Source organism: Cyprinus carpio, unplaced genomic scaffold, assembly GCF_018340385.1.
Source record: "Cyprinus carpio isolate SPL01 unplaced genomic scaffold, ASM1834038v1 S000006603, whole genome shotgun sequence".
NCBI lineage: Eukaryota > Metazoa > Chordata > Actinopteri > Cypriniformes > Cyprinidae > Cyprinus > Cyprinus carpio.
Window position 1 is genome coordinate 557,618 of NW_024879248.1, and position 24,536 is coordinate 582,153.

At 37.8% G+C, this 24,536-nt stretch overlaps 1 long non-coding RNA gene and 1 pseudogene across 1 annotated transcript; both read left to right on the forward strand.

Moving 5' to 3' along the window:
• Positions 1–3,217: 3,217 nt before the first annotated feature.
• Positions 3,218–9,167, forward strand: LOC122144159. The gene is made up of 3 exons (XR_006159566.1): positions 3,218–3,441; positions 8,015–8,122; positions 8,944–9,167. It is a non-coding gene; the product is annotated as an uncharacterized LOC122144159 (long non-coding RNA).
• Positions 9,168–13,716: 4,549 nt separating this feature from the next.
• Positions 13,717–24,177, forward strand: LOC109099747 (annotated as a pseudogene).
• Positions 24,178–24,536: the final 359 nt, after the last annotated feature.

Sequence of the window (24,536 nt, forward strand, 5' to 3'; positions counted from 1 at the left end):
GTTGTTTCAATGTTGTATGACTCCTTCTGTAGAAGATACTTTTTAAAAAGTTATTTATTTATTTTTTTGCTCATACTGGTTTCAAATGGGTGAGTAAATGATGACAGAATTGTCATTTTTGGGAGGATTACTACCTTCAATATATTATAATCTATTAGTTCTTTTGAGATAAGTGATTCCCAAACAGGCTTATGTGGAAAGCTTTTGATGTTAAAAAAAAAAAAATCAAATATAATAATAATCGTAGTAGTAGTAATAGGAGAAAATATGTGACAGAAGTAAATTGCCATTTAGTGTGACTTTAATTATAATTTTACCTGATATTCAAATAATTAAAAAATATACTGATGGGGCCGTGGAGGGCTGGTAAAAACTGGTTATTTAAAAAAAAAAAAATAGATTAAAGAAAGAAGGACACAGGATGCTCACACCAACTTTATTAGGCCACAGATACATTTGTAGTGGTTTGTTTCAGGCATAGCTGTATACAAACTGTATTAGTCTCCAATGACAACCAGGTAGGCTAATCAAACCAAACTATTAAAAATAAAGCACCACAAATAAAATATATAAAAATATATAAAAAGCTAAATACACCAAATAGTAAAAACGTTATTAGGTAAGATAGGTTATTAGCTTATTGATTGTTTTGCTGTGTGCCTGTAATCCATTAACAAAACGTTACAGACAATTTATCATATTACACAAACTATGCATTGTTTTGGCACTGTGGCAGTTAATACTAATTAATGTGTAACACTGACACTTCATCATTGCCTGTTCAAAATAATCCATTAAACAAGTAGCGATTTGAAGGAGCATGCACTGATATTTTCAATTCCATTCGTTTGTGCGTTGTGTCAAGGGCACGCCCACAACACGGGAACTATGAATATTCATGTGAACTCCACCCAGGGGAAAGTTTTTTCACAGGAAACCGAATATTACACAACACCGTTAAATACCTCTGTCATTTTTCAGATGCGCGCGCGACTTTCAGTCATTTGCTCCTACAGCTTTAATCGCGTAACATCTTGATTTAGACAGACAGGTAGGCTTAGCCAAAACTTTTTAAGTAACCGACGCAGAGATCCGCAAAAGTTTCAGATCTTTAGAGAAAGTAACAACTATGCTTTTGTTTCAGTTAAACGGATCCACATGCTCACGGACACAATCGAATAGGCTACGTTTTAAAAGTAATACAAAGATAGGTACATTTACGAATTGGACTTTAATGACACAGGCATTTTAGCGTTGATCTTTTGTTTCAGTTAAACGGAAACCATAAACAATAAAAAAAAAAATAAAATACAAAACACTAAAAATAAACTGCAGTAATAAAAAGGTTACAAAACAATTCTAACAAATATTTAAAATAAAACTATAAAACATGCACATAGGTTACCTTAGGATACGTTTCGTCCCCGCGGAATTTTCAATTTATTATTATGCATCCAGCTGTAAATTAATTTACATTAACCAACAATGAAAGGATTAGACCGATTGCTTTTTAAAGTTAAGTGTCTGATTTATAGTCTACGACTCCTTGACTTTGTGAAGGGGGTAGAACAGATGAAGGGGCGGGTGAGCAATGAAAGACTCTCTGCCCGTCGAATAATAGTATGTTGTGACATCTTGTTTTTATTCAGTTTTCTCTCGAAAACCTACATGTAAATAGGTTACTATATTAAAACCTATGAAGTGACCACTATTTTGAATATTGATTCAAATGTGACCCCCTTTCTGGCATCAAAACTCTTAAAAGCCAAATGGATTTGCTTGATTAAGCTTATAGTCAGGCTGGTCTGCACACCATATAGCTGAGGGATGGAATTAAATTCAAATTGAAACTTTATTCATATAGAAATAACTTATTGTATTTTCATTAGTGCTGTCAAATGATTAATCGCAATTAATCGTATCCAAAATAAAAATTTTGTTTCCACAATATATGTGTGTGTACTGTGTGTATTTACTTTGTATATATATAAAGATACTCACATACAGTTATATATTAGAAAATAAATATTTACGTTTATCTTTCATTCAGGATCATTTATATTACATATAAATATATTAAATATATAAATAAAACATATTTTTCTTAAATATATACATGCATGTGTGTGTATTTTATATATCCTACATAATAAATATACACAGTACACACACATATATTGTGGAAACAAACCTATTTTGTTTGTTTTTGATGAAGTTTATTAGTTTGACAACACTAATTTTAATTATGACATCCATTTAGAGGGATGGGTTAGTGAAATGTAGTGCACAATTCACAATAAAAACAAAGTTTAAAGGGAAAGTTATGTTACAATGTGATGGGCTCTAAAGTGGCTGGTGGTGATGCTTTTAACTGTTTAAAATCATGCATGAAAATGCATTCGCTTTTTAATTCATTAATTAATCTGCTAACTTCTATTTAGTGTACATAAATGTAAATGGGGGGGGGGGGGGTAAGCCTTTTGTTTTTCATTTTAAAGGAAGAAGAAAGTTGTAAAATTTGTTAATTTTAATGTTTTCGTTTAACCATTTTACATTTATTCATATATCTCGATTTTACATTTAAATTTAGTCATTTTGCAGATGCTTTTATCCAAAGCGACCTACATTGGGGTAATACATAAAGCGACTCTTCTTAAAGAGGCAAACAGACACAGGAAGTGCTTGAAATACCAAGTGTCAGGCATTGTTCAAATAAGTACAAGCTGGAAAGGAAAGGAATAAAGGAATAAGGGAAGGAATTTTATTTATTTTGTATTTATTCTAGTGTACACCCTGGCTGTATTCATTTTAAATCTTTAAGAAAAAATAAAAATAAAAAAGGGAAAATTGGATGCAATTTAAATGATTAACAAAGAACGAAAAAGTGTAAATTGCAGCATGTCATGAAAACATGTTGCCATTAGTGGGCGTCCATGCACAGTCCGTGATATCACACAGAAGTAGTGCAGCTTTTCTGTGTCCGAATGCAAGTTAAGTTACTCTACATACTTTCCATTGGCTCAGCACACTTCATTACACACTGTTGCTTTAGGTGCAGAAAAAAAACACAATTATTTGCTTTTTGCATATGAAGCGCCATACTTTCAAAATGTTTTTTATTTTTTTAAATGTTTTTTTATTTTTTTTATTTATTGTTTTGCTGAGTAAGGGTTGAACCCGATCACTGTTTGATCTCTTGCTCATGTACATATGTACCCTCTCACGTTCCCCCCTCCTTCCTCCCCTGTGAACTATGTACACTACCCCTCCCTCTTGACAACTCTAACTCTCCATTCTCTCTTTTTCTCTTGCACATGCAACCACAGGAGCGCACGGATCACACCAACGCCACAGAACCATGTCGGACTCAGAGACTGCAGCTCCTGCCGAGACCCCTGTCCCAGCACCCTGTGTGGCCATCAAGGCAGATCTAGACAAATGGTAAGTGACTGGAGCAGCAGTCATGTATGGTCCATAATACTCTTTATAGACCGAATTAAAATTTGTGTTAAATTCTCATACCCAAAATGTGGATTTATTTCCTAATAGATTTATTATAGTTCTTAATTAGTTAAGATTGGTGATATTCAAGAGAATTTTGATACACAGAGTAAACACTGCATCGTGATGGCGATCCAAAATGGAGGGAAGAAAGGATCTTGCGCCGAATAAGGGGTGGAAGGTTCGCGCAGAGGGATCCGGTGTTTTTAATAAGATGAAACTTAATTAAGCTTAGTGAGTTTTTTAAATGGTTTGATTGGTGTCAGTTTGATGCGAGTTGGCAGCAGCAGTGGGGCCGCTCATTAAGAGCATTCTGGGGTTTTTCTTCAACTTCAGTTCTTCCTCACGGCTGATTGGCTGTTGGGAATGTGTCTACATCATGCTTTTCCTCTTGCTCGTCCTACCATCCCTGATTCCCTCTCTTAATCTTCGCCCATTATTGTCCCTGCAGCCTCCCTGGCCTCGCTTTGTCATATTTTGAGTTTTGACCACTTAAATGAGAGGGAATCACTGATGTTTACAGGTGAAACCTTTCACCGGTTTTCCCTGCCCTCCCACTAATGGGTTTTGCTGGTTTTATATCCTGCAAATGAAGGAGATTGTGGCCAGTGGCCAGTGATGAACATTTATTCAGTATGCATATGCTGTCCTTCTTCCTATGTAGGGTTTCAATGTGTTCCCTCTCTTTTGACCATTGACACAGCCATTGCTCAAGCTGTATTTTGACACCTAATCCCCACACCCACCCAAAAAAATGTAGCTGGCTGCTTTTGGTGTTTGTAGTGTCGACAGGCCTGGGGCAGCAATGAGAAAGGAGATAAGGTTGCACATACGCACTGTGGACCTTTGGTGTGGCAAGGAGCTAGATAGGGGAAGGGGTGGGTGGGGGTGAGAATTTGGTTGAATAATGTGTCATCTGCAAGCAGGCCATCACAGTCACATTCATTTACAGCAGTGCTTCTCAACTCCAGTCTTTGAGACCCACCTCGCAAGATATTTCAGATGTCTCCTGTTCAACACATCACAAAGCTGATGAGATGAATCAGGTGTTTTAATTAGAGAGACATCTAAATCATTCTGGTAAGATGGGACATTGCTTAGCGGATATAAAACCAACAAAATCCACTGTAAGCCAAAATGGGTTTGAGGGGGAGGGCAGTGAAAAAGGGAGAAACGGTTCATCTGTAAACATTAATAGTTTCCTCTTACATGAGCAGTCACTGCTTAAAATGACAAAGCGAGGCTGGGACGCTGCAAGGACAGACATGGTGAAGACTGTTGGGAGAATGGCAGAACTGTTAACAGTTAACACCTATTAGCAGGTCAGGTTGTCATTGACCTTTCTGTGACCATTTTGATCAGCAACATGCATGTGTTGCTGACTAGCTGAATGTTTAACCTTACAGAAGGCGACCTTAAGTAACATACACCACACTGGATAATTATAGTGCTTTCGTTACATGGTTGTGCATAAGTGTGTGTGTGTGTGTGTGGTGTGTCATCCATTATAGTGTGACATGTACTGTTCACTGGATCACTTTACACCTGGCCTAAGCATGTCACAGTGGCCAATCTTTGTCTTTTTTTTTTTTTTGTAATGCTAGTCCACAAATGGGGATTCATTCATCATGCTTGGGCTTTAAACTCAGAATAGGATTAATGTTACAGGTTTAACCCCACAAGCTAGCAGTTATTCACTGGGAGAATGCATCTGACTGCTTGTTGTGGAACAGTGTACAATTTGTGACCTTATGACCTTGAGTTGTTCTCCATTTTGTATTGTTTCAAAGTCTGTGACTGAACATCATCCTCAGAGTTAACGTACCACCATTGTGTCCTATAGGGTGTCCTTTCAAGAATGTTAATGCAAATCACAAGTTAATCTTTTACACTTTAAGCTGATTTTTCCCTCTCATTTGTGTTAGCATGCCTGCTCTTGTAGTGGTTGGAATGCATTGTTCTAGTTTTGTAGAAGCCCCCCTCAGGGTAAACAGTGTTACTTAATCTATCAATAAACAAAAGCATCTGCTTTATATCAACATAGAATAGCTTTGTTACAGGAGCTCCATGTGGAAATAAATCAATTCCATATGGATTCAGTATTTTATTAGATTCCAGTTGAATTATTCTTTGGGTCAAATAAAATTATTTCCTATTTGTTGTGTTAAGATCAGAGGACTCCTGAGCCGTGCCCTTTTTCCTTTTGCATTATATATGTGGAGGACTGGCCATCATGTGAATTATTAAGTCTTCATTTAGGGAAGGTGATCATCTCCTTCCTATTTTTCTGATGCTTTTTGGTATCATTTTAATTTTACACCTCCAAGACTGACAGATTTCAATATTTGACTGGCAAATAATTATGGTTTGGTTCATTTAATTCACATCTGTAGCACATTTTAAGACCAATTATGACCTATATTTTATTATTATTACGATTTATTCTGTCATTGTTTACTCACACTCATGTCATTACAAACCATTTCTATTGCAGAACACAAATGTGACCCTGGATCACAAAACCAGGTCTCGTCCCATTCGTCGATATTTGTGATATCACAAATCCCGGAAAATATGTATTGTAATCCAAACGAGTCGTCCGTTGTAGTTTTTGAAAAGTGATTTCTATTAAATTAAATTTCTCCTTTTGAATTGGACTTTGAGCTTTGTAACTTTGCAGATCTTTTTTATACTCAAACAGCAACATTACAGACTAACTAAAGTTGACAAAGTGAAAAAGCATAATAGCATCCCTTTAAGTCGCTGGGGTATATCTGTAGCAATATCCAAAAAACATTGTATGGGTCAAAATTATTGATTTTTGTTTTATGCCCAAAAATCATTAGGACATTAAGTAAAGATCATGTTCCATGAAGATATTTTGTAAATTTCCTACTGTAAATATATCAAAACTTAATTTTTGATTAGTAATAATATGCACTGCTAAGAACTTCATTTGGACAAGTTTAAAGGTGATTTTCTCAATTTTTAGATTTTTTTTCCACCTTCAGATTCCAGATTTTCAAATAGTTGTATTTCGGCCAAATATTGTCCTATAATAACAAACCATACATCACTGGAAAGCTCATTTATTCAGCTTTCATGTATAAATCTCAATTTAGACAAATTGACCCTTATGACTGGTTTTGTGGTCCAGGGTCACAAATGATAACGTAGGGAAGAATGTTGGCAACCAAACAGTTCTGACTTCCATTTTATGGGCAAAAAAGAAAGTTCTTTCTCAAAAAATAAAAATAAAAAAAATAATAATAATAATTTATATTCCACAGAAGAAAGAAAGTCATACAATTTGGGAACAAGGTGTGAGTGAGTAAATGATGAACTATCCCTAAAAAAAAAGCTTTTAAAATGGCTGTGCTTTTGCCACCAATTTTACATCACGTATATAGAGTGTTTCAGCATTTGTCTCTCAAATCAAAAGGTCTTTAAACACCCATTTTCTGGTTCATTTGACACAGTTTTCCAGAAATTCAACACATTCTGAAATCAAATTAGCTTTTAAATGGACCATTCTTCGAGCACAAAACATGGGTGGCTTTCCAGTTGAATGGTTTTTTTTTGATCTCTAATTATTGGTTGATGAGGATAAAGACATAATCTGACCCTAATTGTTTTTTGTCAGTAAGTCTTGTGCTTCACAATGGGCCATTCTCCCTTTGCATGTCTTCTCTCTGAATCTAGTATTAGTATTAAAATGGCTGCCTATGAAGAGGAAATGCCCTTGGCTAGTGAAATCCCCATACATCCTTACACCAACGTCACGTGGCTCATCAGAATCAGTCTGCATAAGGCGCTTTATATTAAAAATTGACCAGCTGTGTGTTACATCACCACTCTCTGAGAAAAAAACGAAAGCGAGGAAGAGCATGCTTATGTCACCATGCGAGATGCAGCAGATGATCTGTGGGGGGAGGGAGACTAAAATCATTTTTCTATCCGGGGGAGGGGCTATTTTCCTCATAAGTCACGACATCTCCCTCTTTAGCAGGAGGCATGTCTCTTTTCCATTACCTGCTTGCTTTGTCATGTGATTCTAGGGCTCTATCTTTCACTGGTTCAGCTGGATTATCCGCCTCCCTCGCTTTGCATCTCTTTTCCCCCCTTTGCGATGTCATTCCTACCCTTGTTTTCGCTCCATCACTCTGATGCAGTGTGTCAGTGTCTGCCGTTGTTTGGTGTGGAGAGGCTCAAATAATCTCACTCATACAAATGCATACATACTGTCTCATTCAGTTGGCAGCAGAATCCAGCCTCTCATGAGTGCACATTTATACAACTTTGCAGAAACAAAAGACACAACCAAAGTTACGTAATTTCTTTACAGTGTGTGGTACAGAACCTTTATATTGATTATATTGAGTACTGAGTTCTGCATGCTTCAGAGGGACAAATCTGCATTTTTTGTGTTGTATATGTGATATGTTGATGTGAATCAGTGTGTGTGTGTGTGTGTGTGTGCTGGAGTAATGTGCGTGTTTTCTGTGTGCTACAGTGTAAAGGCGAAATGGGTGAGGAAGCGTGTAAGGAGCTAATGGAGGCGTTTGCTGCCTGTGTGAAGAGCAATGCTGAGGCGTCATGAGGAGCTCAACATGCAGGAAAAGTAATGCACATTCACTTGCTTCATTCCCCTTTATTTGGTCAGACGAGTATTTTATTTATGTAAGATCAGCAGATGCATTATGTACTATGTTTTCTTTTCTAAATATGGTGAATATGGCTGACTGATCGGTATTTCAAATTAGCTGGGAATGGTCTAATAATTTAGGATGCACATATCTAAAAAAAAAAAAAAAAATAACAACAACACAACAACAACAACAAAAACATTATTTCCATGTTATGGGTGAGAATCGATAATTGGCTGATATTTATATTCATTTTTAGATTAGCTGAAGAATAAACTGTTTTCATGAAATAATTAGTTTTGTTAAAAATAAGTTAATGAGTACTGTATCATGCCAAATTTAAAACTAAATGTAATGGGGAAAATAAGTATGCAAGAATAAATGTCCAACATAGACTATAATATTAAATCATAATTTTTAAAAAATTCAATATTGTTTAAATTTCAAGTCAAGTTTACCTTGGTACTTCAAAAATTATTAAAAATTATGTTAACTTGACAATTATTTTAGATTTTAGATTATTTTAGATAAAATTAATTTTAGAGTATAGTCAACCTTTTTTAAAAAGTCAGCGTTATTTCATTACTAACTAATTCACTCCACACGTTTATGTTGTTGTATCAAGTGAAACCATGTCAACTGGAAAAAAAAATATTTAATATTCTTAATACTTCTCAGTTGATTGGCTTTTAATTTAATCTTAAACACATTTGTTCTGCTCTGTTTTATGAACTGCCTGCATGATTTTTTTTATCATTTGAAATGCATGATTCTCTGTATTTCTGTTTGTTTTTAGCGTTTTACTGCACTGAGTCCTCCACCCTTCCCAGCATTCCCTGCAGCTCATGGCACTGGACTCAATGATGGGGTTTGGGGTTTGGCAGCAGAAAGACCATATTTGTGTCTTTTCCCTTCTCTACCCTCCTGTGAAGCTTAAATGGATTCCTTCAACCACCCAACCTCCCCCTCCCCGTTGTGGCTGATTGTATTGATCTGACCTGTAGACAGTTTGAGAGTTGATGTAAAATGATGCTTTCAAAATGGAAAAAAGATTAAAGATTTAAAAAAAAAAATTGACAATGTTTGTTTTGGTTTTTAAGTAAACTCTTAAAAACAGCTTTCATTAACTTGCTTAGCAGATCCTGTCTTGCCAAAAGTGACTTCTAATGAGCCCCTGTGGTTTTATTTATATACCAAAGTCCAAAACGTTAAGATGGATGCAGTGAAGTGGACTGTAGGCAAGGATTATGTAGGCTTCTGTAATGGGTTTAGGTGAAGTAAAGTAGGAGATTAAGCTTTCCAGTGTCACTAATACTCTAAAACTCCTCACTTTGACTCGTGTTAAGAGGCACACAAATACACCCACCCAAATCACCAAGTGCACTCATCTCATCAGTCAATCAATCAGATCTATGCTCATTCATGAGCTGATCTATTAACAAAGCTAGAAGTGTGAAGACTTGTTCTATAACCAAGAATAAAAATCCCCAGGGTTTGGGACTACGCTCAAACATGCTGGTTTGGTGTCATTTAAGCAGTACAAAACAAGAAATTCAAGCTAATTATCAATGCAAAAGTCTTGTCACACCAAATTTACCGCTTGCATAAGCAGAGAAAAATTTTTGGGTGATGTCTCCATGAATCACTGCTCAAATGTGATCAGATCATGCAACAATCTCAACCAATATCAGAGCAAGTAGGCTGGGAAATATTGGACAAAGATTTTCCAAACTGAGGTTGGTGAAACCACTGGGGTTCATAAGGAAACTGGGGAGTTCATGAGTTGATGAAAAGCTAGTCATTAATTAAATCATAAAAATATAAAATTATAACGTTTCAGAATTAAATAAAGAATAATTTAGAATAGCTATTTAGAATCAGACTTTTATTTTGTTTTTCAGAACCATGAACATTAAAGTAACTCTTAAAGTAAATAATTTTGGTCAAAAAGGTCTGGTGAAAAACGGTTTAGAATCCCTAATCGAGATGATACCGGAATTGTGACTTCAGTGTGAAACGTGGCAAAAAGTCTGTTGTAAATAGTTATTAAAGGGTTTACTTAAATCTTATTTCAGTAATCTTAAGGCGCTGTTTACTAAATAGCTTACAGACAAAAGGCTAATCACTCACCTTTCACGGTTTGCTTTATTTAAGATAGGCTAAATGTCTTTGTTGTTTTCATGCATATGAGTAGCCTAACACAAAATTAAAATGATTAAAAGTGTAAAAATGTGAAAAAATAAATAAAAAAACTGATTTAGGCTACCTTATTTTTACGACCTAAATGCGTGACTGTTACACTGTTACACTTGTTTATACTTACACCTGGCTTTACCACAGTTCCAGCCGACATCCTCCTGCGTCCTCCTCCATGCTGAGGAGAGATTTCGGTTGTCATAAGACTCTAAGAAAATAAAGGGAGTAGGGGTGTGCTGCTGCCAGACAGGTAGGAATAGGGGATAACTTTACAAAACTTTCCAAAAGGCATGTATGAAGGTCACTGAATGTGTTTGAAAACATCACGTGAGGGACGATATGAAAGTGCTGAGAGTTGAATATCCAGGCGAATCTGCAGGAATCACCTCTGTCTGCTGATCTCTGTCAGAAAAAAAACACAATTAGAAACCCTGAATTTTATCAGCAGACGTGTAATCTTGTAATGACTCACTTAACATAACATAGGTACTTTAACGTAATATATGAACAGTTCGTGCCTAATATAGGGTAAGAGCTCAACGAGCTAGACTCTAAAGCAACGCCCCCTGCTGTCTAAAAAACTGCCTGATACAGATTGAAATAAAAGATACTCCCAGTATTTCGCTATGCCTAATGTTTTTTTGGGTGAGATTAAGAAATAAAAACCCCAACATAAATGCACATTTTATTGTTGGGAGATTTTTCAATAACTTCTTGCCTGCAGAACACGCCCTATGTGTTTGTCTCTCTCCACCCTGTGTTCAAATATAAAACTGCAGGGATGGTGCTTTAATTTTAGCAATAGAAAGTAGGCAAAAAGTGAATTTCTTTACATTTTCATTTCTTTTTTCTTTTCTGCTCTAGCTTGCTCCCCTAATCTAACTTTCTAATAAGCCTGACATTGAAAACTGTTGAATCTTGGACAAAATTCTGTTCCTGTAAGTCGCTTTGGTTACAGTTTTAGTATACTAATAATAAAATAATAAAATCTTTATTTGGACACTCCAACAACAGAACCACACACACCAAATCTGCAAAAACTATACACTAATTCTTGGCCTTTGCCTCATTTTTTAATTTCATAAAACACTTTGTGGAAAACACAACATACAATTCTCTGTGAAATACACAAAAATCTAACATGAATTACATTTCTTTTCAACTGCTTACACACATTTCAAAACATTGCCTCTTTTTTTTCAAAACTTTACACACAAATGCAAGAATTGCACACGTCTCAAAAAGCAAACATTTGCAAACACCTTTGCCATAATATTAAATCCTGTTAGATTTTTAGAGAAAAATTAGAATTATGAGAAAGTGAGAAAGTGACGTGACATACAGCCAAGTATGGTAACCCATACTCGGAATTCGTGCTCTGCTTTTAACCCATCCAAAGTGCACACACACACACAGCAGTGAACACACACCCGGAGCAGTGGGCAACCGTTAGGTCACGACTTCCCCCATGATGGTGTGTGTGTGTGCTGTGTGTTGTGTTTTGCACAAAGTGTTTTATGGAATTGAAAACTGAGTCAAAGGTCGAGAATTAGTGTATGATTTTGAAGATTTGGTGTGTGGTTCTGGTGTTTGAGTGTTTCAGAAAGTGTGTGACACGTAAAGATTTTGTGTATTATCAGTTGGAAAAAAAAAAAAAACCCGTAATATTATGGCAAAGGTGTTTGCAAATGTTTGCTTTTGAGATGTGTTTGTGATATTTTGAATGCAGTGCTTCATTTAACAAGAGATGAGAGGTGTTTAGCATTTTGTGTGCAGTTCTTGGATTTGTGTGTAAAGTTTTGAAAAAGAGAGGCAAAGTTTTGAAAATGTGTGTAAGTGTTTGTGATTTTTTTTTAAAAAGTCTGCTAAATGCATACATGAAAATGTAAAAAGAATGAAAATTACTATGCAAAAACCCAACTAGGCCCATCAAAGATATTCCTGCAAGCCTGTGACCGTCTTTTTTTTTCTAAAAAAATCCATAAATATTATGATAACAAATTATCTGAAAATATGTACGGTATTTATCAAACAATTTACAGATGCTGCACAATGACAATAATGGGTTCAATAATAACGTGAGGGGCGGACGTGGGGTGGGGGGCTATGACGAGCATGTTTCAGTGGGAATCGCGTGAGGGAGGGACGCAAGCAGTGCAGAACCCGGATGCTGATGCTGCTCGTGTCGGATGGGGGAGAAGCAATACAGGGCGAGTGAGAGCTAAAAAAAACAGAGAAAGGCCCCGCTGACAGAGGGGGACTGCTATCCTCGCGGCACAAGGCAAGAGAAGCGAACGGATTAAAGCCAGGCGGCTCGAGAGGATGACTCCGCTCGCGGTGTCCGAGGCGACGGGAGGAGAGAGCGAGTAGATGCTGTGATGCGCCGCACATAGCCAGCGCGAGCGAGCGCGAGGGAGCGAAGGGGAGAGGAGAGGGAGAGGACGCTCCTACGCTAGTTAAAGATGCTCGCTTTTTGACCAGGAATGTATTCCGCGCGAATAAAGCCAGGGATTTCTGCGCAAACACTATAGCTTGCAATAGCGCAATGCACTCTTGGATTAATTGACGGATTCATGTGACGGAAGACGCAGAGGCTTTCTTTCCCGAAAGGGTGGCTGTTTTCTCCCGTACAGTTCTCCCATATTTCCGGATGTGAGGCCTGGAAGATACCGTAGTTTATATCAGGCACGGGACGCTCATCCTTTGCATCCAAACATTTATTAAAACAAAACGAATCATTGTGAAGAGTCAGTGACAAAGGAAAGGGACTTAGAATAATCGCGTAAGGTGTCACAAACCGGATGCGCGGTTCTTTCGCAGAATAAATGTGGCCAAGTTTTTAATTAATAAATAGGTCAATTGCAGTTTGACAATAACGGGAGGCTACACGAATATTTATTTTAAAGATAAAAAACCGGGCGAAAAATAAACCGATGATTGAACCAGGCTACCTAATACCTAATGATCATAATCATTGTAGTGTCGTCTCGCCGCTATTATCTGATCTAGTCCTAGTATCGTTTCCCTTATACTGACAGATTTAATCGTGTCCCCTCATCATCTTCAAGCAGCAGCGTGCAACCCACAGGCCGTGCAAATCGCAATAACAGCTACAGTTTGGCGTGTAGGCTCGTCTGGACACGCATTTCTCTGTTCACTTTTGATATTTTCTAAAGGAACATGTTTACCGATCCGTTTCCACGAAGTTTAAGGAGTCACGGCAGATGTTTGGGAGTAGGCCACGGCACTGACAGCACGCCTCAGCATCCCTGTGTCATCGCTCACCGTCTGTGATGTCTGTACGGCGGAGCTATTGCGTGAGCAGGACAGACGCCAGTGGATACATTGTGAGAATACACTGATACCCCCCCTTTATATTGAGACACGAAACCGCGGTCGAACGAAATGTCCAGCAAGGAGTTGTCTGGGAGTCAGGCAGAGCTCAGTACGTCGGGCCCTACCGACTGGAGAAGACGCTGGGGGAAGGGCCAGACAGGTAAGAGCATTTCCTCTTTGGTGAATGCATTAGAATAAATTCTGCTCTACTTCGCGCGTCTCATTAAAGAAGTAGCCTAATCTATTGAAAGGCTGGTTCGGCAATAACGTGGGTGCTTTCAGCTGATGAAATGTAATGAGGGCACGCGCAGGCAAGTGACAGTTGTAAGGGCAGCGTTTGATGAAGGAAGATTATTTCATCTTTCTGGCGTTTTGAGTCATGAGTGGCAGTGATTCATTTCGTGCTGTTTCGAAACTTGAATGGGATTACAAGCTGTTTTTTTTTTTATTTCTTAATATATATGTTACTAGTACTTGTATTTGTTGTCTAATAGTGACTCAGTTTCTTACTAACGTACATTAGATGCTAGTACTTTTCCTTGGCCTATCTATTTAATTATTTAAGGTTGCTAGTAGGCTACTCTTTTGCTATCCCATTAGAGACAAGTCATTGTTACTTGAATCTGTGGTTCAACTTGTCACTTTCCATTGTAGCTGGAACCTATTAGGGTTTTACAAGTAACTGTTCAATAGGTTCTTACCAGTTACTTTTCCAATAGTTATATCTGTTCTCGCAGTTTTATTTGATATTATGAAAACTAGCAACTACAAACTGTTGTAACATTTATTTTTTCCCTAGATACAGTTACTCTTTTTTTTGTAGGCTGTAGGTGTTGTAGGTAATGACTACTGTAGTCTGCTACTTTAGTTCAATTAAACAAGTAACAACTTAAATACATACGCGGTCGTTGTAATCATTAAGTACTAGGAAAACTTGACTTGATACTAGTAACTATAAGATGAATTTGCAACAAATTGCAGTTTGTTACAGTAAGAATGAAACAGGTAAAGCGACTAATGAGTATCTGTAGTATACTAGTGTAAAAAGTAAAATGTAAAATAATTCCTATCACTATTAGATTGCTAGTAGCCTAATTAACAAATGTCATGTACACCTAGATACTAGTTAGTTTTAAGGTATAATAATGGCTTGCAACCGATCTGGTCTGAATGCAAAGGCCACTAAGATCCTGTTTGTTAGTACATTGTAAATAGGATATGAATGTTCACAAGAATGATATAGATCTACATACATTAAGAAGTAGACGATTTATGAGACTGTCTATATGAGCAGTATGTACTGGTGTTTTTATGCTATTTTTTGGACTGTGCGTAAGTCAGTAGTGTTTTTGGTAGTGCTGCATTTTTCAGGTGTAATGGTTTGTAAATGGGAATTGATTACCTAAAATTGTGCTGTCTGAATGTTGCAGACATATGCTGTCTGCTTTTCAGTTTTTACAAGCACGTCTCATCTGGATTTTAATGTTGTCCACTTTTAAAATGCTTCTGTGAAGAATGACCATCTGTGTTCCTCTTGCAGGTCTGGTGAAGTTAGGAGTTCATTGTATCACAGGACAGAAGGTGGCCATAAAGATAGTTAACAGAGAAAAAAGCTATCAGAGTCTGTTCTTATGAAAGTAAGTTTTGCGTACTATGAATTTACAACGGAAATGTCTAAAAATTCTACAAGTTTTCCTCAGTCACCTCCTGCTTACGCAGCATTTTCTTATTTACAGTAACTCTTCAATAGCACAGCAGCTGCATAACTCCAACTGCTTTATTAACCACAGTATTTGCTGCATCTGCCCTAATGTTCTGTGCTAAAGAAATGCAAGACTCTTCCTGCTAAGCCATTTTTGTCTGTGTCTACTGTCTGATTGTCAGACTCTTGTTAATATATTGACTATATTAATTCACTTCTAATTGAAAGTGATCATCTTTGCTCGGTTATTTCCTTCATCAAAGTTGTTCCTTTTCCCTATTCAACTCTCATTCAGTGTTCCTCGCTCTCCCCGTTTCTGCAGGTGGAGAGAGAGATAGCTATTCTTAAACTAATAGAGCACCCTCATGTCCTAAAACTGCATGATGTGTACGAGAGAATAACAAATATCTGTAGTACTGCTCTGTTTCTCCCCACATCTGAAGCATGTCTGGCCTTGTCTCGTCTTGTCTAGACTTATTATTACACTCTTGCATTCTCTGGAGGTGTGCTTGTGTGTACCATTTCATGTGCATCTATCTCTGTGCATTTGTTTCATAAATGTCTTTCTCATTCTCTCAGGTATCTAGTGCTGGAACATGTATCTGGTGGGGAGCTGTTGACTACCTGGTAAAGAAAGGCAGATTGACCCCTAAAGAGGCTAGAAAGTTCTTCAGACAAATCATATCTGCTCTGGACTTCTGTCACAGTCACTCTATATGGTAGATGTCTCTTTTTACTTTTTTCTATTTAATGTGCGGCACACACAGATTCTTTTTACAGGCACATTTTTTTCATAATATTTGTGCCATAATCAGCATTCTGTAGATTATGTGGATGTGAGTTGGGATGACAACTTGCGGCCAAGTTATGAAGCCCAAGCTGACTTGCACAACCAGCACAACTGTTTTCAACATTGATAAGAAATGTTTCTTGAGCAGTAAATCAGCATATTTGAATGATTTCTGAAGGTCATGTGGCACTGAAGACTGGAGCAATGATGCTGAAAATTCAGCTTTGCCATCATAAGAATAAATTACATTTTAGAATAGATTCAAATTTCATTTGTAATCATATTTCTAAATATTACTGTTTCTACTGTATTGTTGATCAAATAAAATGCAGCAGTGTTGAGCATGTTAAGAGACTTTTTCCCAAAACATTTAACAAATCTTACCAACCCAAAAAAAACTGTTGAACGGTAGTGATGATAGATGAAAAAAAAGTGAAGCATGTGTAAATGTGTTACAAAACTTGTGATTTATTCTTGTTACGTGTTCTGCAAGGGTATGCAACACAAAATAGGTTATTCTCACTCTGTAAAATAATTATGGTTTTCCTATACATATGGAAAAATATTACAATACACAAAAATATATTACAATGTTGTCATTACATTTTTTTGTTTAGTCACAGAGATCTTAAGCCTGAAAACCTCCTGCTGGATGAGAAGAATAATATCAGGATTGCTGACTTTGGCATGGCCTCCCTACAGGTTGGGGACAGTCTACTGGAGACCAGCTGTGGGTCAGTAGTTTGTGTTTTTGTGCTTTTAATACTGTATTAATGAAGATGAAATATTAATGCTCTCTATTATGTATCTGCAGATCACCCCATTATGCATGTCCTGAGGGTCATCAGGGTAAGGACAAAGCTCTTAGAGCAAAAGCACCATATGTTTTTAACGTATAAGTCTCATAGATTCATATTGTACAAAAACAGCCGGTGCTTATCGGTACTTAGTGTTTTTTTTTTTATTCACAGGGAGAGAAATATGATGGACGTCGGGCAGATGTGTGGAGCTGTGGGTTATCTCTCTTTGCTCTGTTGGGGGTAAGAAGCTTGCTGCATCTTTTTTTTGTCATTTCCGAAATTCCACCCACTTTTAATATCTTCCTTGCATGCCTTATTAAAAATTAAATGGCTGGAAAATACATGTTTTATGTCTAAAATTTGCCATTGACTGTGTGCATATTGCAGACTTTGCAGTCAGTTGCACTCAGAAATGTGTGTGAATTGTAACATATCACCTCACAGGGAGCGTTGCCCTTTGACCATGATAACCTGCGTCAGCTGTTGGAGAAGGTGAAGAGTGGAGTATTTCATATGCCTCACTTCATTCCTCCAGACTGCCAGGTCTCTCCCTCCGTGGCATGATTGAGGTCAACCCTGAGAAAAACGTTTCACGGTATGCAACACTGGCACGCAATGCACTTCTGTTTATATAGAAATTGCATGTACCACTACCGTTCAAAGTGTTGGGGTTATTAAGAGGCTGCATTTATTTGATCAATAATACAGTGAATATATTATATTACATATAGCATATTACATAACATATTACAATTTAAAAATAATTGTTTTTCTTTCTATTTTATAATGGTAATTTATTAAAATGTCATTACTCCAGTCTTCAGTGTCACATAATCTTTTAGAAATCATTCTTATATGCTGATTTGGTGTTTAAAAAAAAATTCTTATATTGTTGTAAAAAATATGTACAGTTGTACTTCTTAGTATTTTTGTGGGAAACTGTGATACATTTTTTATTTAAAAGAACATCATTTAAAAAAAATGTATACATCAATTAAATTCATTATAAATATCTTTACTGTCCCTTTTTAATCAATTTAAATGCATCCTTCCTGAATAAAAGTATTATCTTAGTGTATTTCCAAGGAATGTTTATGATAATTCTTGTGTTTTCTTTTCCTCAGTTGGAAGAAATACAAAAGCACCCTTGGTATCAGTAAGTATCATGTGAGGTACCCTTAAATAGTTCAAAAAAGAAAATTGTTCATCATGGATGTCATGCATTTTTTCAAACACTGTATGCTGTTATCACAAAAGGAGAATTTGATAAAACATTTGAGCAGCACTTTTTCATACATCAACAGTTTATAGTATGTCTGTCAAGCTCCAAAAAGCCTGTCAAGCTTGTTTTGTTCAACAATCAGAGCTGAATGTTGCTTTTAAAGAAAAATCTTGCCACCATGTCTAGAGTTTTAGCCAACTATATCATCATCAACATCATCAAATGTCACGGGTTCTCAAACGTCTTATGATCAAACGTCATTAACATAATGGCTTGTGTTATATGTATGAGGAGAAATAACTTCAACTTGGGTTGTACTCTTCACACAAAGCTATCATATGTCACCTGAGGACCTGGATTATAGCCTACGCATCATAAGAACCACTTTCATGGTGTTTCTTTGTCTTTTTTTGGAACTTGACAGACAGGGTCACTGTGCAGTGCAAAAATTCACCTTCTGTGTTACACAGAACTATTCCAATAAAAGTGGATTTTATTTTATGTTGTTGCATGTAATGCCCACAATGTGCACTCCACACTGATTTGCTTGTGTGTATTGTGTCTTTCTGTCTCAGAGGGTGGCAGGAACGAGCCGTGTCCAGAGCAGCCACCACCCCGAGGCGTGTGTGTGTGAAGAGGATTCTGTCTCTTACAGCTGTCTGGACCCTGATGTTCTGGAGAGCATGCACTCCCTGGGCTGCCTCAGAGGGACCCGTGTCAAGCTCACCAAGAGACCTGCAGTGTGAAGAGTGAGTCTGAAACGTCTGTCTTGTGTGCTCCAAACACATCTCAGGCTGTAATTCAGAAACGAATATTGTGTGCACAAACTCAAGAATTTCAAGAATTTATACTTCAAAACAAGATACAACTGACCATTTAAGGGATGGTTCACTCTCAAAAAAAAAAAAAAAAAGATTTTACCCCACTCCACCTCATAGTATGACTTGCTTTTTCTGTGGAACCCAAAAGAAGATATTTTGAAGAATGCTTCTGTCAATACAATGAAAGTCAGTTTAGTCCTTCGGGACTCTGATTGCTTTCTCCCTTTCAGAGAGAAAAACAAGGAGAGAAGTTGAATCTACTATCTTCTGTTGACAGAAAAGGCGCCACCCGCTAGCTTACTGAAAGACATGACCATCTTACAGCCACCCAGAATGGATGTTGGTGTAGTGAGCTTTGTGACGTTGGCAGGACTGTGGGTGTGTTGCTGTAATGTTCAAAAGCTAGTCAGCGAAACACAATGATGAAATAGTCAGGTAACCCTAGAAAGCACACTGGTCTGCTTAGGCATGAAAGTAAGACATGATTTATTAAAGGGGCCTCTAAGGCAAACGTCAGAGGGGGTTGTGATTTGTAAAGGTAAACAATATTGAGGAGCGTGTGTGTCCGCCAACATTCAAACAAAACGATCAGGTGACCCACAGAGCGAGAGAACTAGAGAAGAGACTAGGTGGGCGTCCAGGTGTGAGAATGCAAAGTGGGAATCAGTTAGGTCTAGGATAAGCAGGGTCGAGGAAGTCGTAGCATGTGGTGTGTCTCATCCAACCGGTAGGGTTCCGATTGCGTGGCGAGTGTAGGAACTCACGGTGTAGTCATGTGATTTTAAGGGGAAGAAAAAGGGATGGTATCATGTTTAGATGTATGGAACAAGGAATACAACAGTGAGTATCCGAACGTGAGTCCCCATGCTGGCATGTGAGTAGCCAACAATGATCTATTGGGTTTTGACAGTTTTTATTTTTCACATGTACAGCTCACCTTGTCATACATTTTTGTTTATGATAAGAGGCGTGATATTTTGGGTGAGGGTACGGTCTCTCCCTGATAGGGCTACACAAATTAATTGAAATTAATGAAAATAAATGTCCACTTTAAAAACAAATCAAAAAGTCGCATGAGAACAAGCAACAGTTTTTTTTTTCCATTTATGTAAATGTTAGAACATTACAAGCATTTTTAGCAAAAGCTTGAGGGTTTTAACATGTTGAAAGTAAGAAAAATTAGGATGGAAAATATATTAACACCAGAGAAATACATTGAAATAATTTAAAAAATAGAAGCAAGTCCCAAACAATAATAAGTCAAATAAGTAAAAAAATAATGGTTATTATTACTTTACTATTATTCACATTGAATCACACAATAGTTGAATGTAAAGTGGGACTAGCCACAGTTTCAACTGAAAAGCTGACTAAAGAGAGTTTGGGAGTTCCCTTTACAGTACGGTATTCAGGTACAACATCAAAATGAAGAGAGAATTGATTTTTTAAAAATAGTTTTTTTTTTTTTTCACTCACATCCGTACACTTTTTTTGTCATTGAAATAATTTATTTTGCTGGCTCTTTAGATGAGTTTGGAGACATTTTGTGAGAAGAAAAGCTTATAATTATTAAACTATAGTTTTTGCTACAACTTTAGTTTAAATGTTAATTTTAGTCCCTTTGTTGTCTATGCGAAAAATCGAAGCTGCAACAAACGTAGTATGGATGGTCAAGGGGGGTGGTTTATTGTATCACAGTGCACCATCTGACAGAAGCGTTGAAGCCAACTCATTTGAGGAACAATATTTGCCAATCAGATTGACTAGAAATGTGACAAAACCCTAATGTGTTATAGGTCCATCATTTCACACTATCACTGCCATGAATTCATACTCTCATATAGCACGCTGTATCCAGGTACAATTGACCCTATTGCTTAGACAGGCATTTCTGTCTCTCTCTCACAAGTACATTGAAAAGGACTTCTTTTTCAGCTTTTCCTATGCTGCAATTTCCCTTCTAACCACTGTAATACAGATAATAGGCTGTGCAGGTTCACATATTTATAATATACTAAGTTACTATATATATATATAATATATATATATATTATTATATATATAAAAACAAACCTTAGAGTTCCATCAACTGGATTATAGTGAAGGTTTGCTAATGTGTCTTGTTACATGAAGGAGCCAACAGTAAGATGTTTGGTGTTACAGTGGGTTGTGTGTGTGTATTGTTGGTGGATTAAGTGTGATCAGAGGTCACACACCACCGTGTAGCGGGTGGACTCGGCCCATGTTGACCCGTCATGGGCGCGATGTCGGCCGGATTAACTTCGGAGAGAAAGAGTCTGGATCTTTTTTGGTACTGAGTGGGACAGAGCAGGGCATTCTCCAACACCTAACCCGCACGATGGCACGATGTGGAATACCTCTGCACATAGCCAGAACAGGTACTATGCCAACTGTTTGATAAACTTTGTACTAAACCTAATCATCTGAACGAAAGTCAAGCTTGATGTTCCACTACTTTGTCCTCTGGTCAACTTCAAGTGCCTTTCAAAAAATGCAGATAAAAAATGGGTAAATTCACTGAGTGACCTGGCAAACTTGGTTACTTTCGTTTGTTGTTTTGTGATTGGCTTAGTTTTAGCACGAAATATGTTTTACCAATAAATGAGATTGCACACTTTACAACCATGCACTCGAATTAAGTGCATTATATTTTTTTCTACATAAGCTAGACTCATTATACGATGGAACTATATTCCCAAAAAAGCTTTGTTTGACGGCTCATAATTTAATTGAAAAAAGAAATGTTTGTATGCCAATATTTCTAATTGATCAATAATCATGGAAGCACGTGCATAGTGGGAAAAGGAATTTTACATGATACACAAACAGGTTTTTTGTTTATTTTGTACAAACAGGAAGTACTAGCCAAGTGAAAAAACATTCTTCATCTGAGAGCAATTCACATGTATTAAAATAATGTGTGATTTATCTATAGTGAAGAGCTAATGAATACAAAATTAAAGGAAGGAAACTGGAAATCAAATGTATGTATTACGTTGTAGGCATCATAGAGCTTGGGAAAAACCACGCGTGGTATTATCTTATTTTCTTTCATGGTGGGTTTTTGCTAACCACGTAAAAAAGCTAGCCAAATGATGATATGTTTGATTAAGATAAGACTTGAGTGTATCAGATGGACGACAACGAACCAAAAAGAGTTTTTAATCTTCACATCTAGCTAGGCGACACAAAGTCACCATCGACTCCTTGTGAACTGCACAGCCATTGCTGGCCCCCGTCTCTAGATATTCCAAACATGTGAACGTGTGCGGTTTGCATTGCTGCAATACCATGTTAAATACTATATCCTAAATTTCATAATACTGATCCAATCCAAATGATCAAAAAATATATATCCAGAAAACACAGAGTTTAGAGGCATGGGCAGGATAACAGGAACAGAACTGATGAAGTTTGGTGGGCGGGGGGGTAGTAAATTCCCTACTAAGGACTTTTACTCACACTAGAGGTTGTGTATTAGTGTAGAGATAGATGAACATAATCCATATGAAGACTATGACACGGGATGTTTTGAACAGGATATGTCATTGTTGGGGTTGTTCTGACAGGTCTCGCATTCTGTCAGTTAGTGGAGCTTCAAACCGGGCCATCCATCCAGTCCCCCTCAGCCGGCCCCCGAGGGGTAAGTGGACTCGTCACGACCTTTAACTACAATATTGGACATAAGACAGTTTTTTGTTTTTTTGATAATACGTAACCTATGTAGTGAGCTCACCATTTTACCAGGATCTGTGAATAGGCTCGTTGGTGGACACATAGCTTGTTTTTGGCGATATTGTGCCTATGAATCGGGGTGCCAAACTGAACCCGGGAGATTCAGTTGCGTCTTTTTATGTTCATCTATCTCCATACTGTCCTCATGACTGGTCATTAATCCACACCAAAGCACACCTTCACACCACAAATGTTTTTTTTTTTTTTTCAAGAGTCTTTGTTTTGTGACTTGCCATGTCTGCACACTAAAATTTAATGAACCTATACAATCATTACTAACTGATACTAGATTTCACTTGCATCTCGCAAAAGCTTTGCATCATTTTCCTAACTCTTCTCAGTTTAATTGTAATGTTAATAATCACTTATACCATAGAATAAAAAGGGAGGGAGAAAAAAAGAAGGATCTTCAATTAACGGCTGCATGGACCATTTGCTGTGTCCATCTGCTCCAGTTCCTCTTTCCCTCTCCAGCCCTTTCTGTCCCCTTTCTCTTCCTACCTGTCACGAGCCCAGTTTTTCACATTTCAGCCAAACTGAAGTCACCTCTGCTTCCTCCACCACCCAGTCCAAAGACCCCAAAGCAGGGAAAAGTTCCACCACATGCCCGGTGTTTGTCAAAAACCCCGCGTCCTGACGCAAAAAAACCAGAACCCTACCCATACAAAAGCAGCCCTGCGGCCCGTCCCCAAAAAAAAAAAAAAAAAACTGCAGTCTATGAAGTCCAGAAATGGAAGAGGAATCCCACATGACAGACAAGAAATCCATCCGGTCTCCCTGCGCCCTCCCCCTCTCCGCTCACCTGATCCCCCAGTACCCGTCGCTTCTTCTTCCACTGCTCCTTCTGTCCCTGGAAGTCTGTCACTAAGACCATCATATCCCTAACACTTGTGTCCCATGTGTCCGCATGGTCACCCCGCAAACAGGGCTCCCCCCACTCCCCACCCCTCTGGGGGACCCCTGTGCAGGCCATCCCGGCAGGCACCCCCCTCCACCGCGCGCCCTTCCTCCTACTCTTGTCTTCTCCTCCTCTACGAGAGGAAGGAGGTGGTGGTGGGTGTGGGCGGTGGTTCCATGTCCTTGAACACCCAACCCCTCCATCCGGGGGGAAGTGGTGGAATGGCTGCCAGTAGGTGTCAGGGGGCCCACTGGAGGACACGCCTCAAACTCCTTCAATGGATACAGCCGCGTGCTGGGGGTTAAACGCCCCGCTTCCACACCAAGCCGAAAGGCTACAGGGTGAGAGGAGCATCGCCTTAAAAAGAAATTGCTGTCATTGGAGTTAAATAAAAATCATTGGGAACATTTTTTTTTAAATTTGTTTCAATAGTGATTCCCTACGTCAGAAGATATGTCCAGTTACAACTCCAGAGTCAACAGCCCAGAGTACTGTATTTAGAGGAATAAATCAGTATTTTAAAAACCATTAGTATTTTCACCAAAACAATTGTTTTAAAAACAGAATTCAGATAATAGTAATCTAATCTTTTTTCTGTCTGTGTGTGTAGAAGGGGATATCCGTTACAAATTTACACCAACTTTTTTTTTCCCTTGAGTGCAACAATTTCAAACATTCATTTGAGCCCCGTTAATCGGAAATAATCCAGTGAGATTTTTGTGTTGTAACGGGAGTCTGACAACCAAGCCACAGAAAAGCTACAAAGACAAAGATTTTCCAGAAGTTTTTTCACATGTGACCAGGACGCGGTGAATGTATTTGTGTTATCTTTTGACCGAGCTGCTACCACATTCCAAAAAAGTTTGGG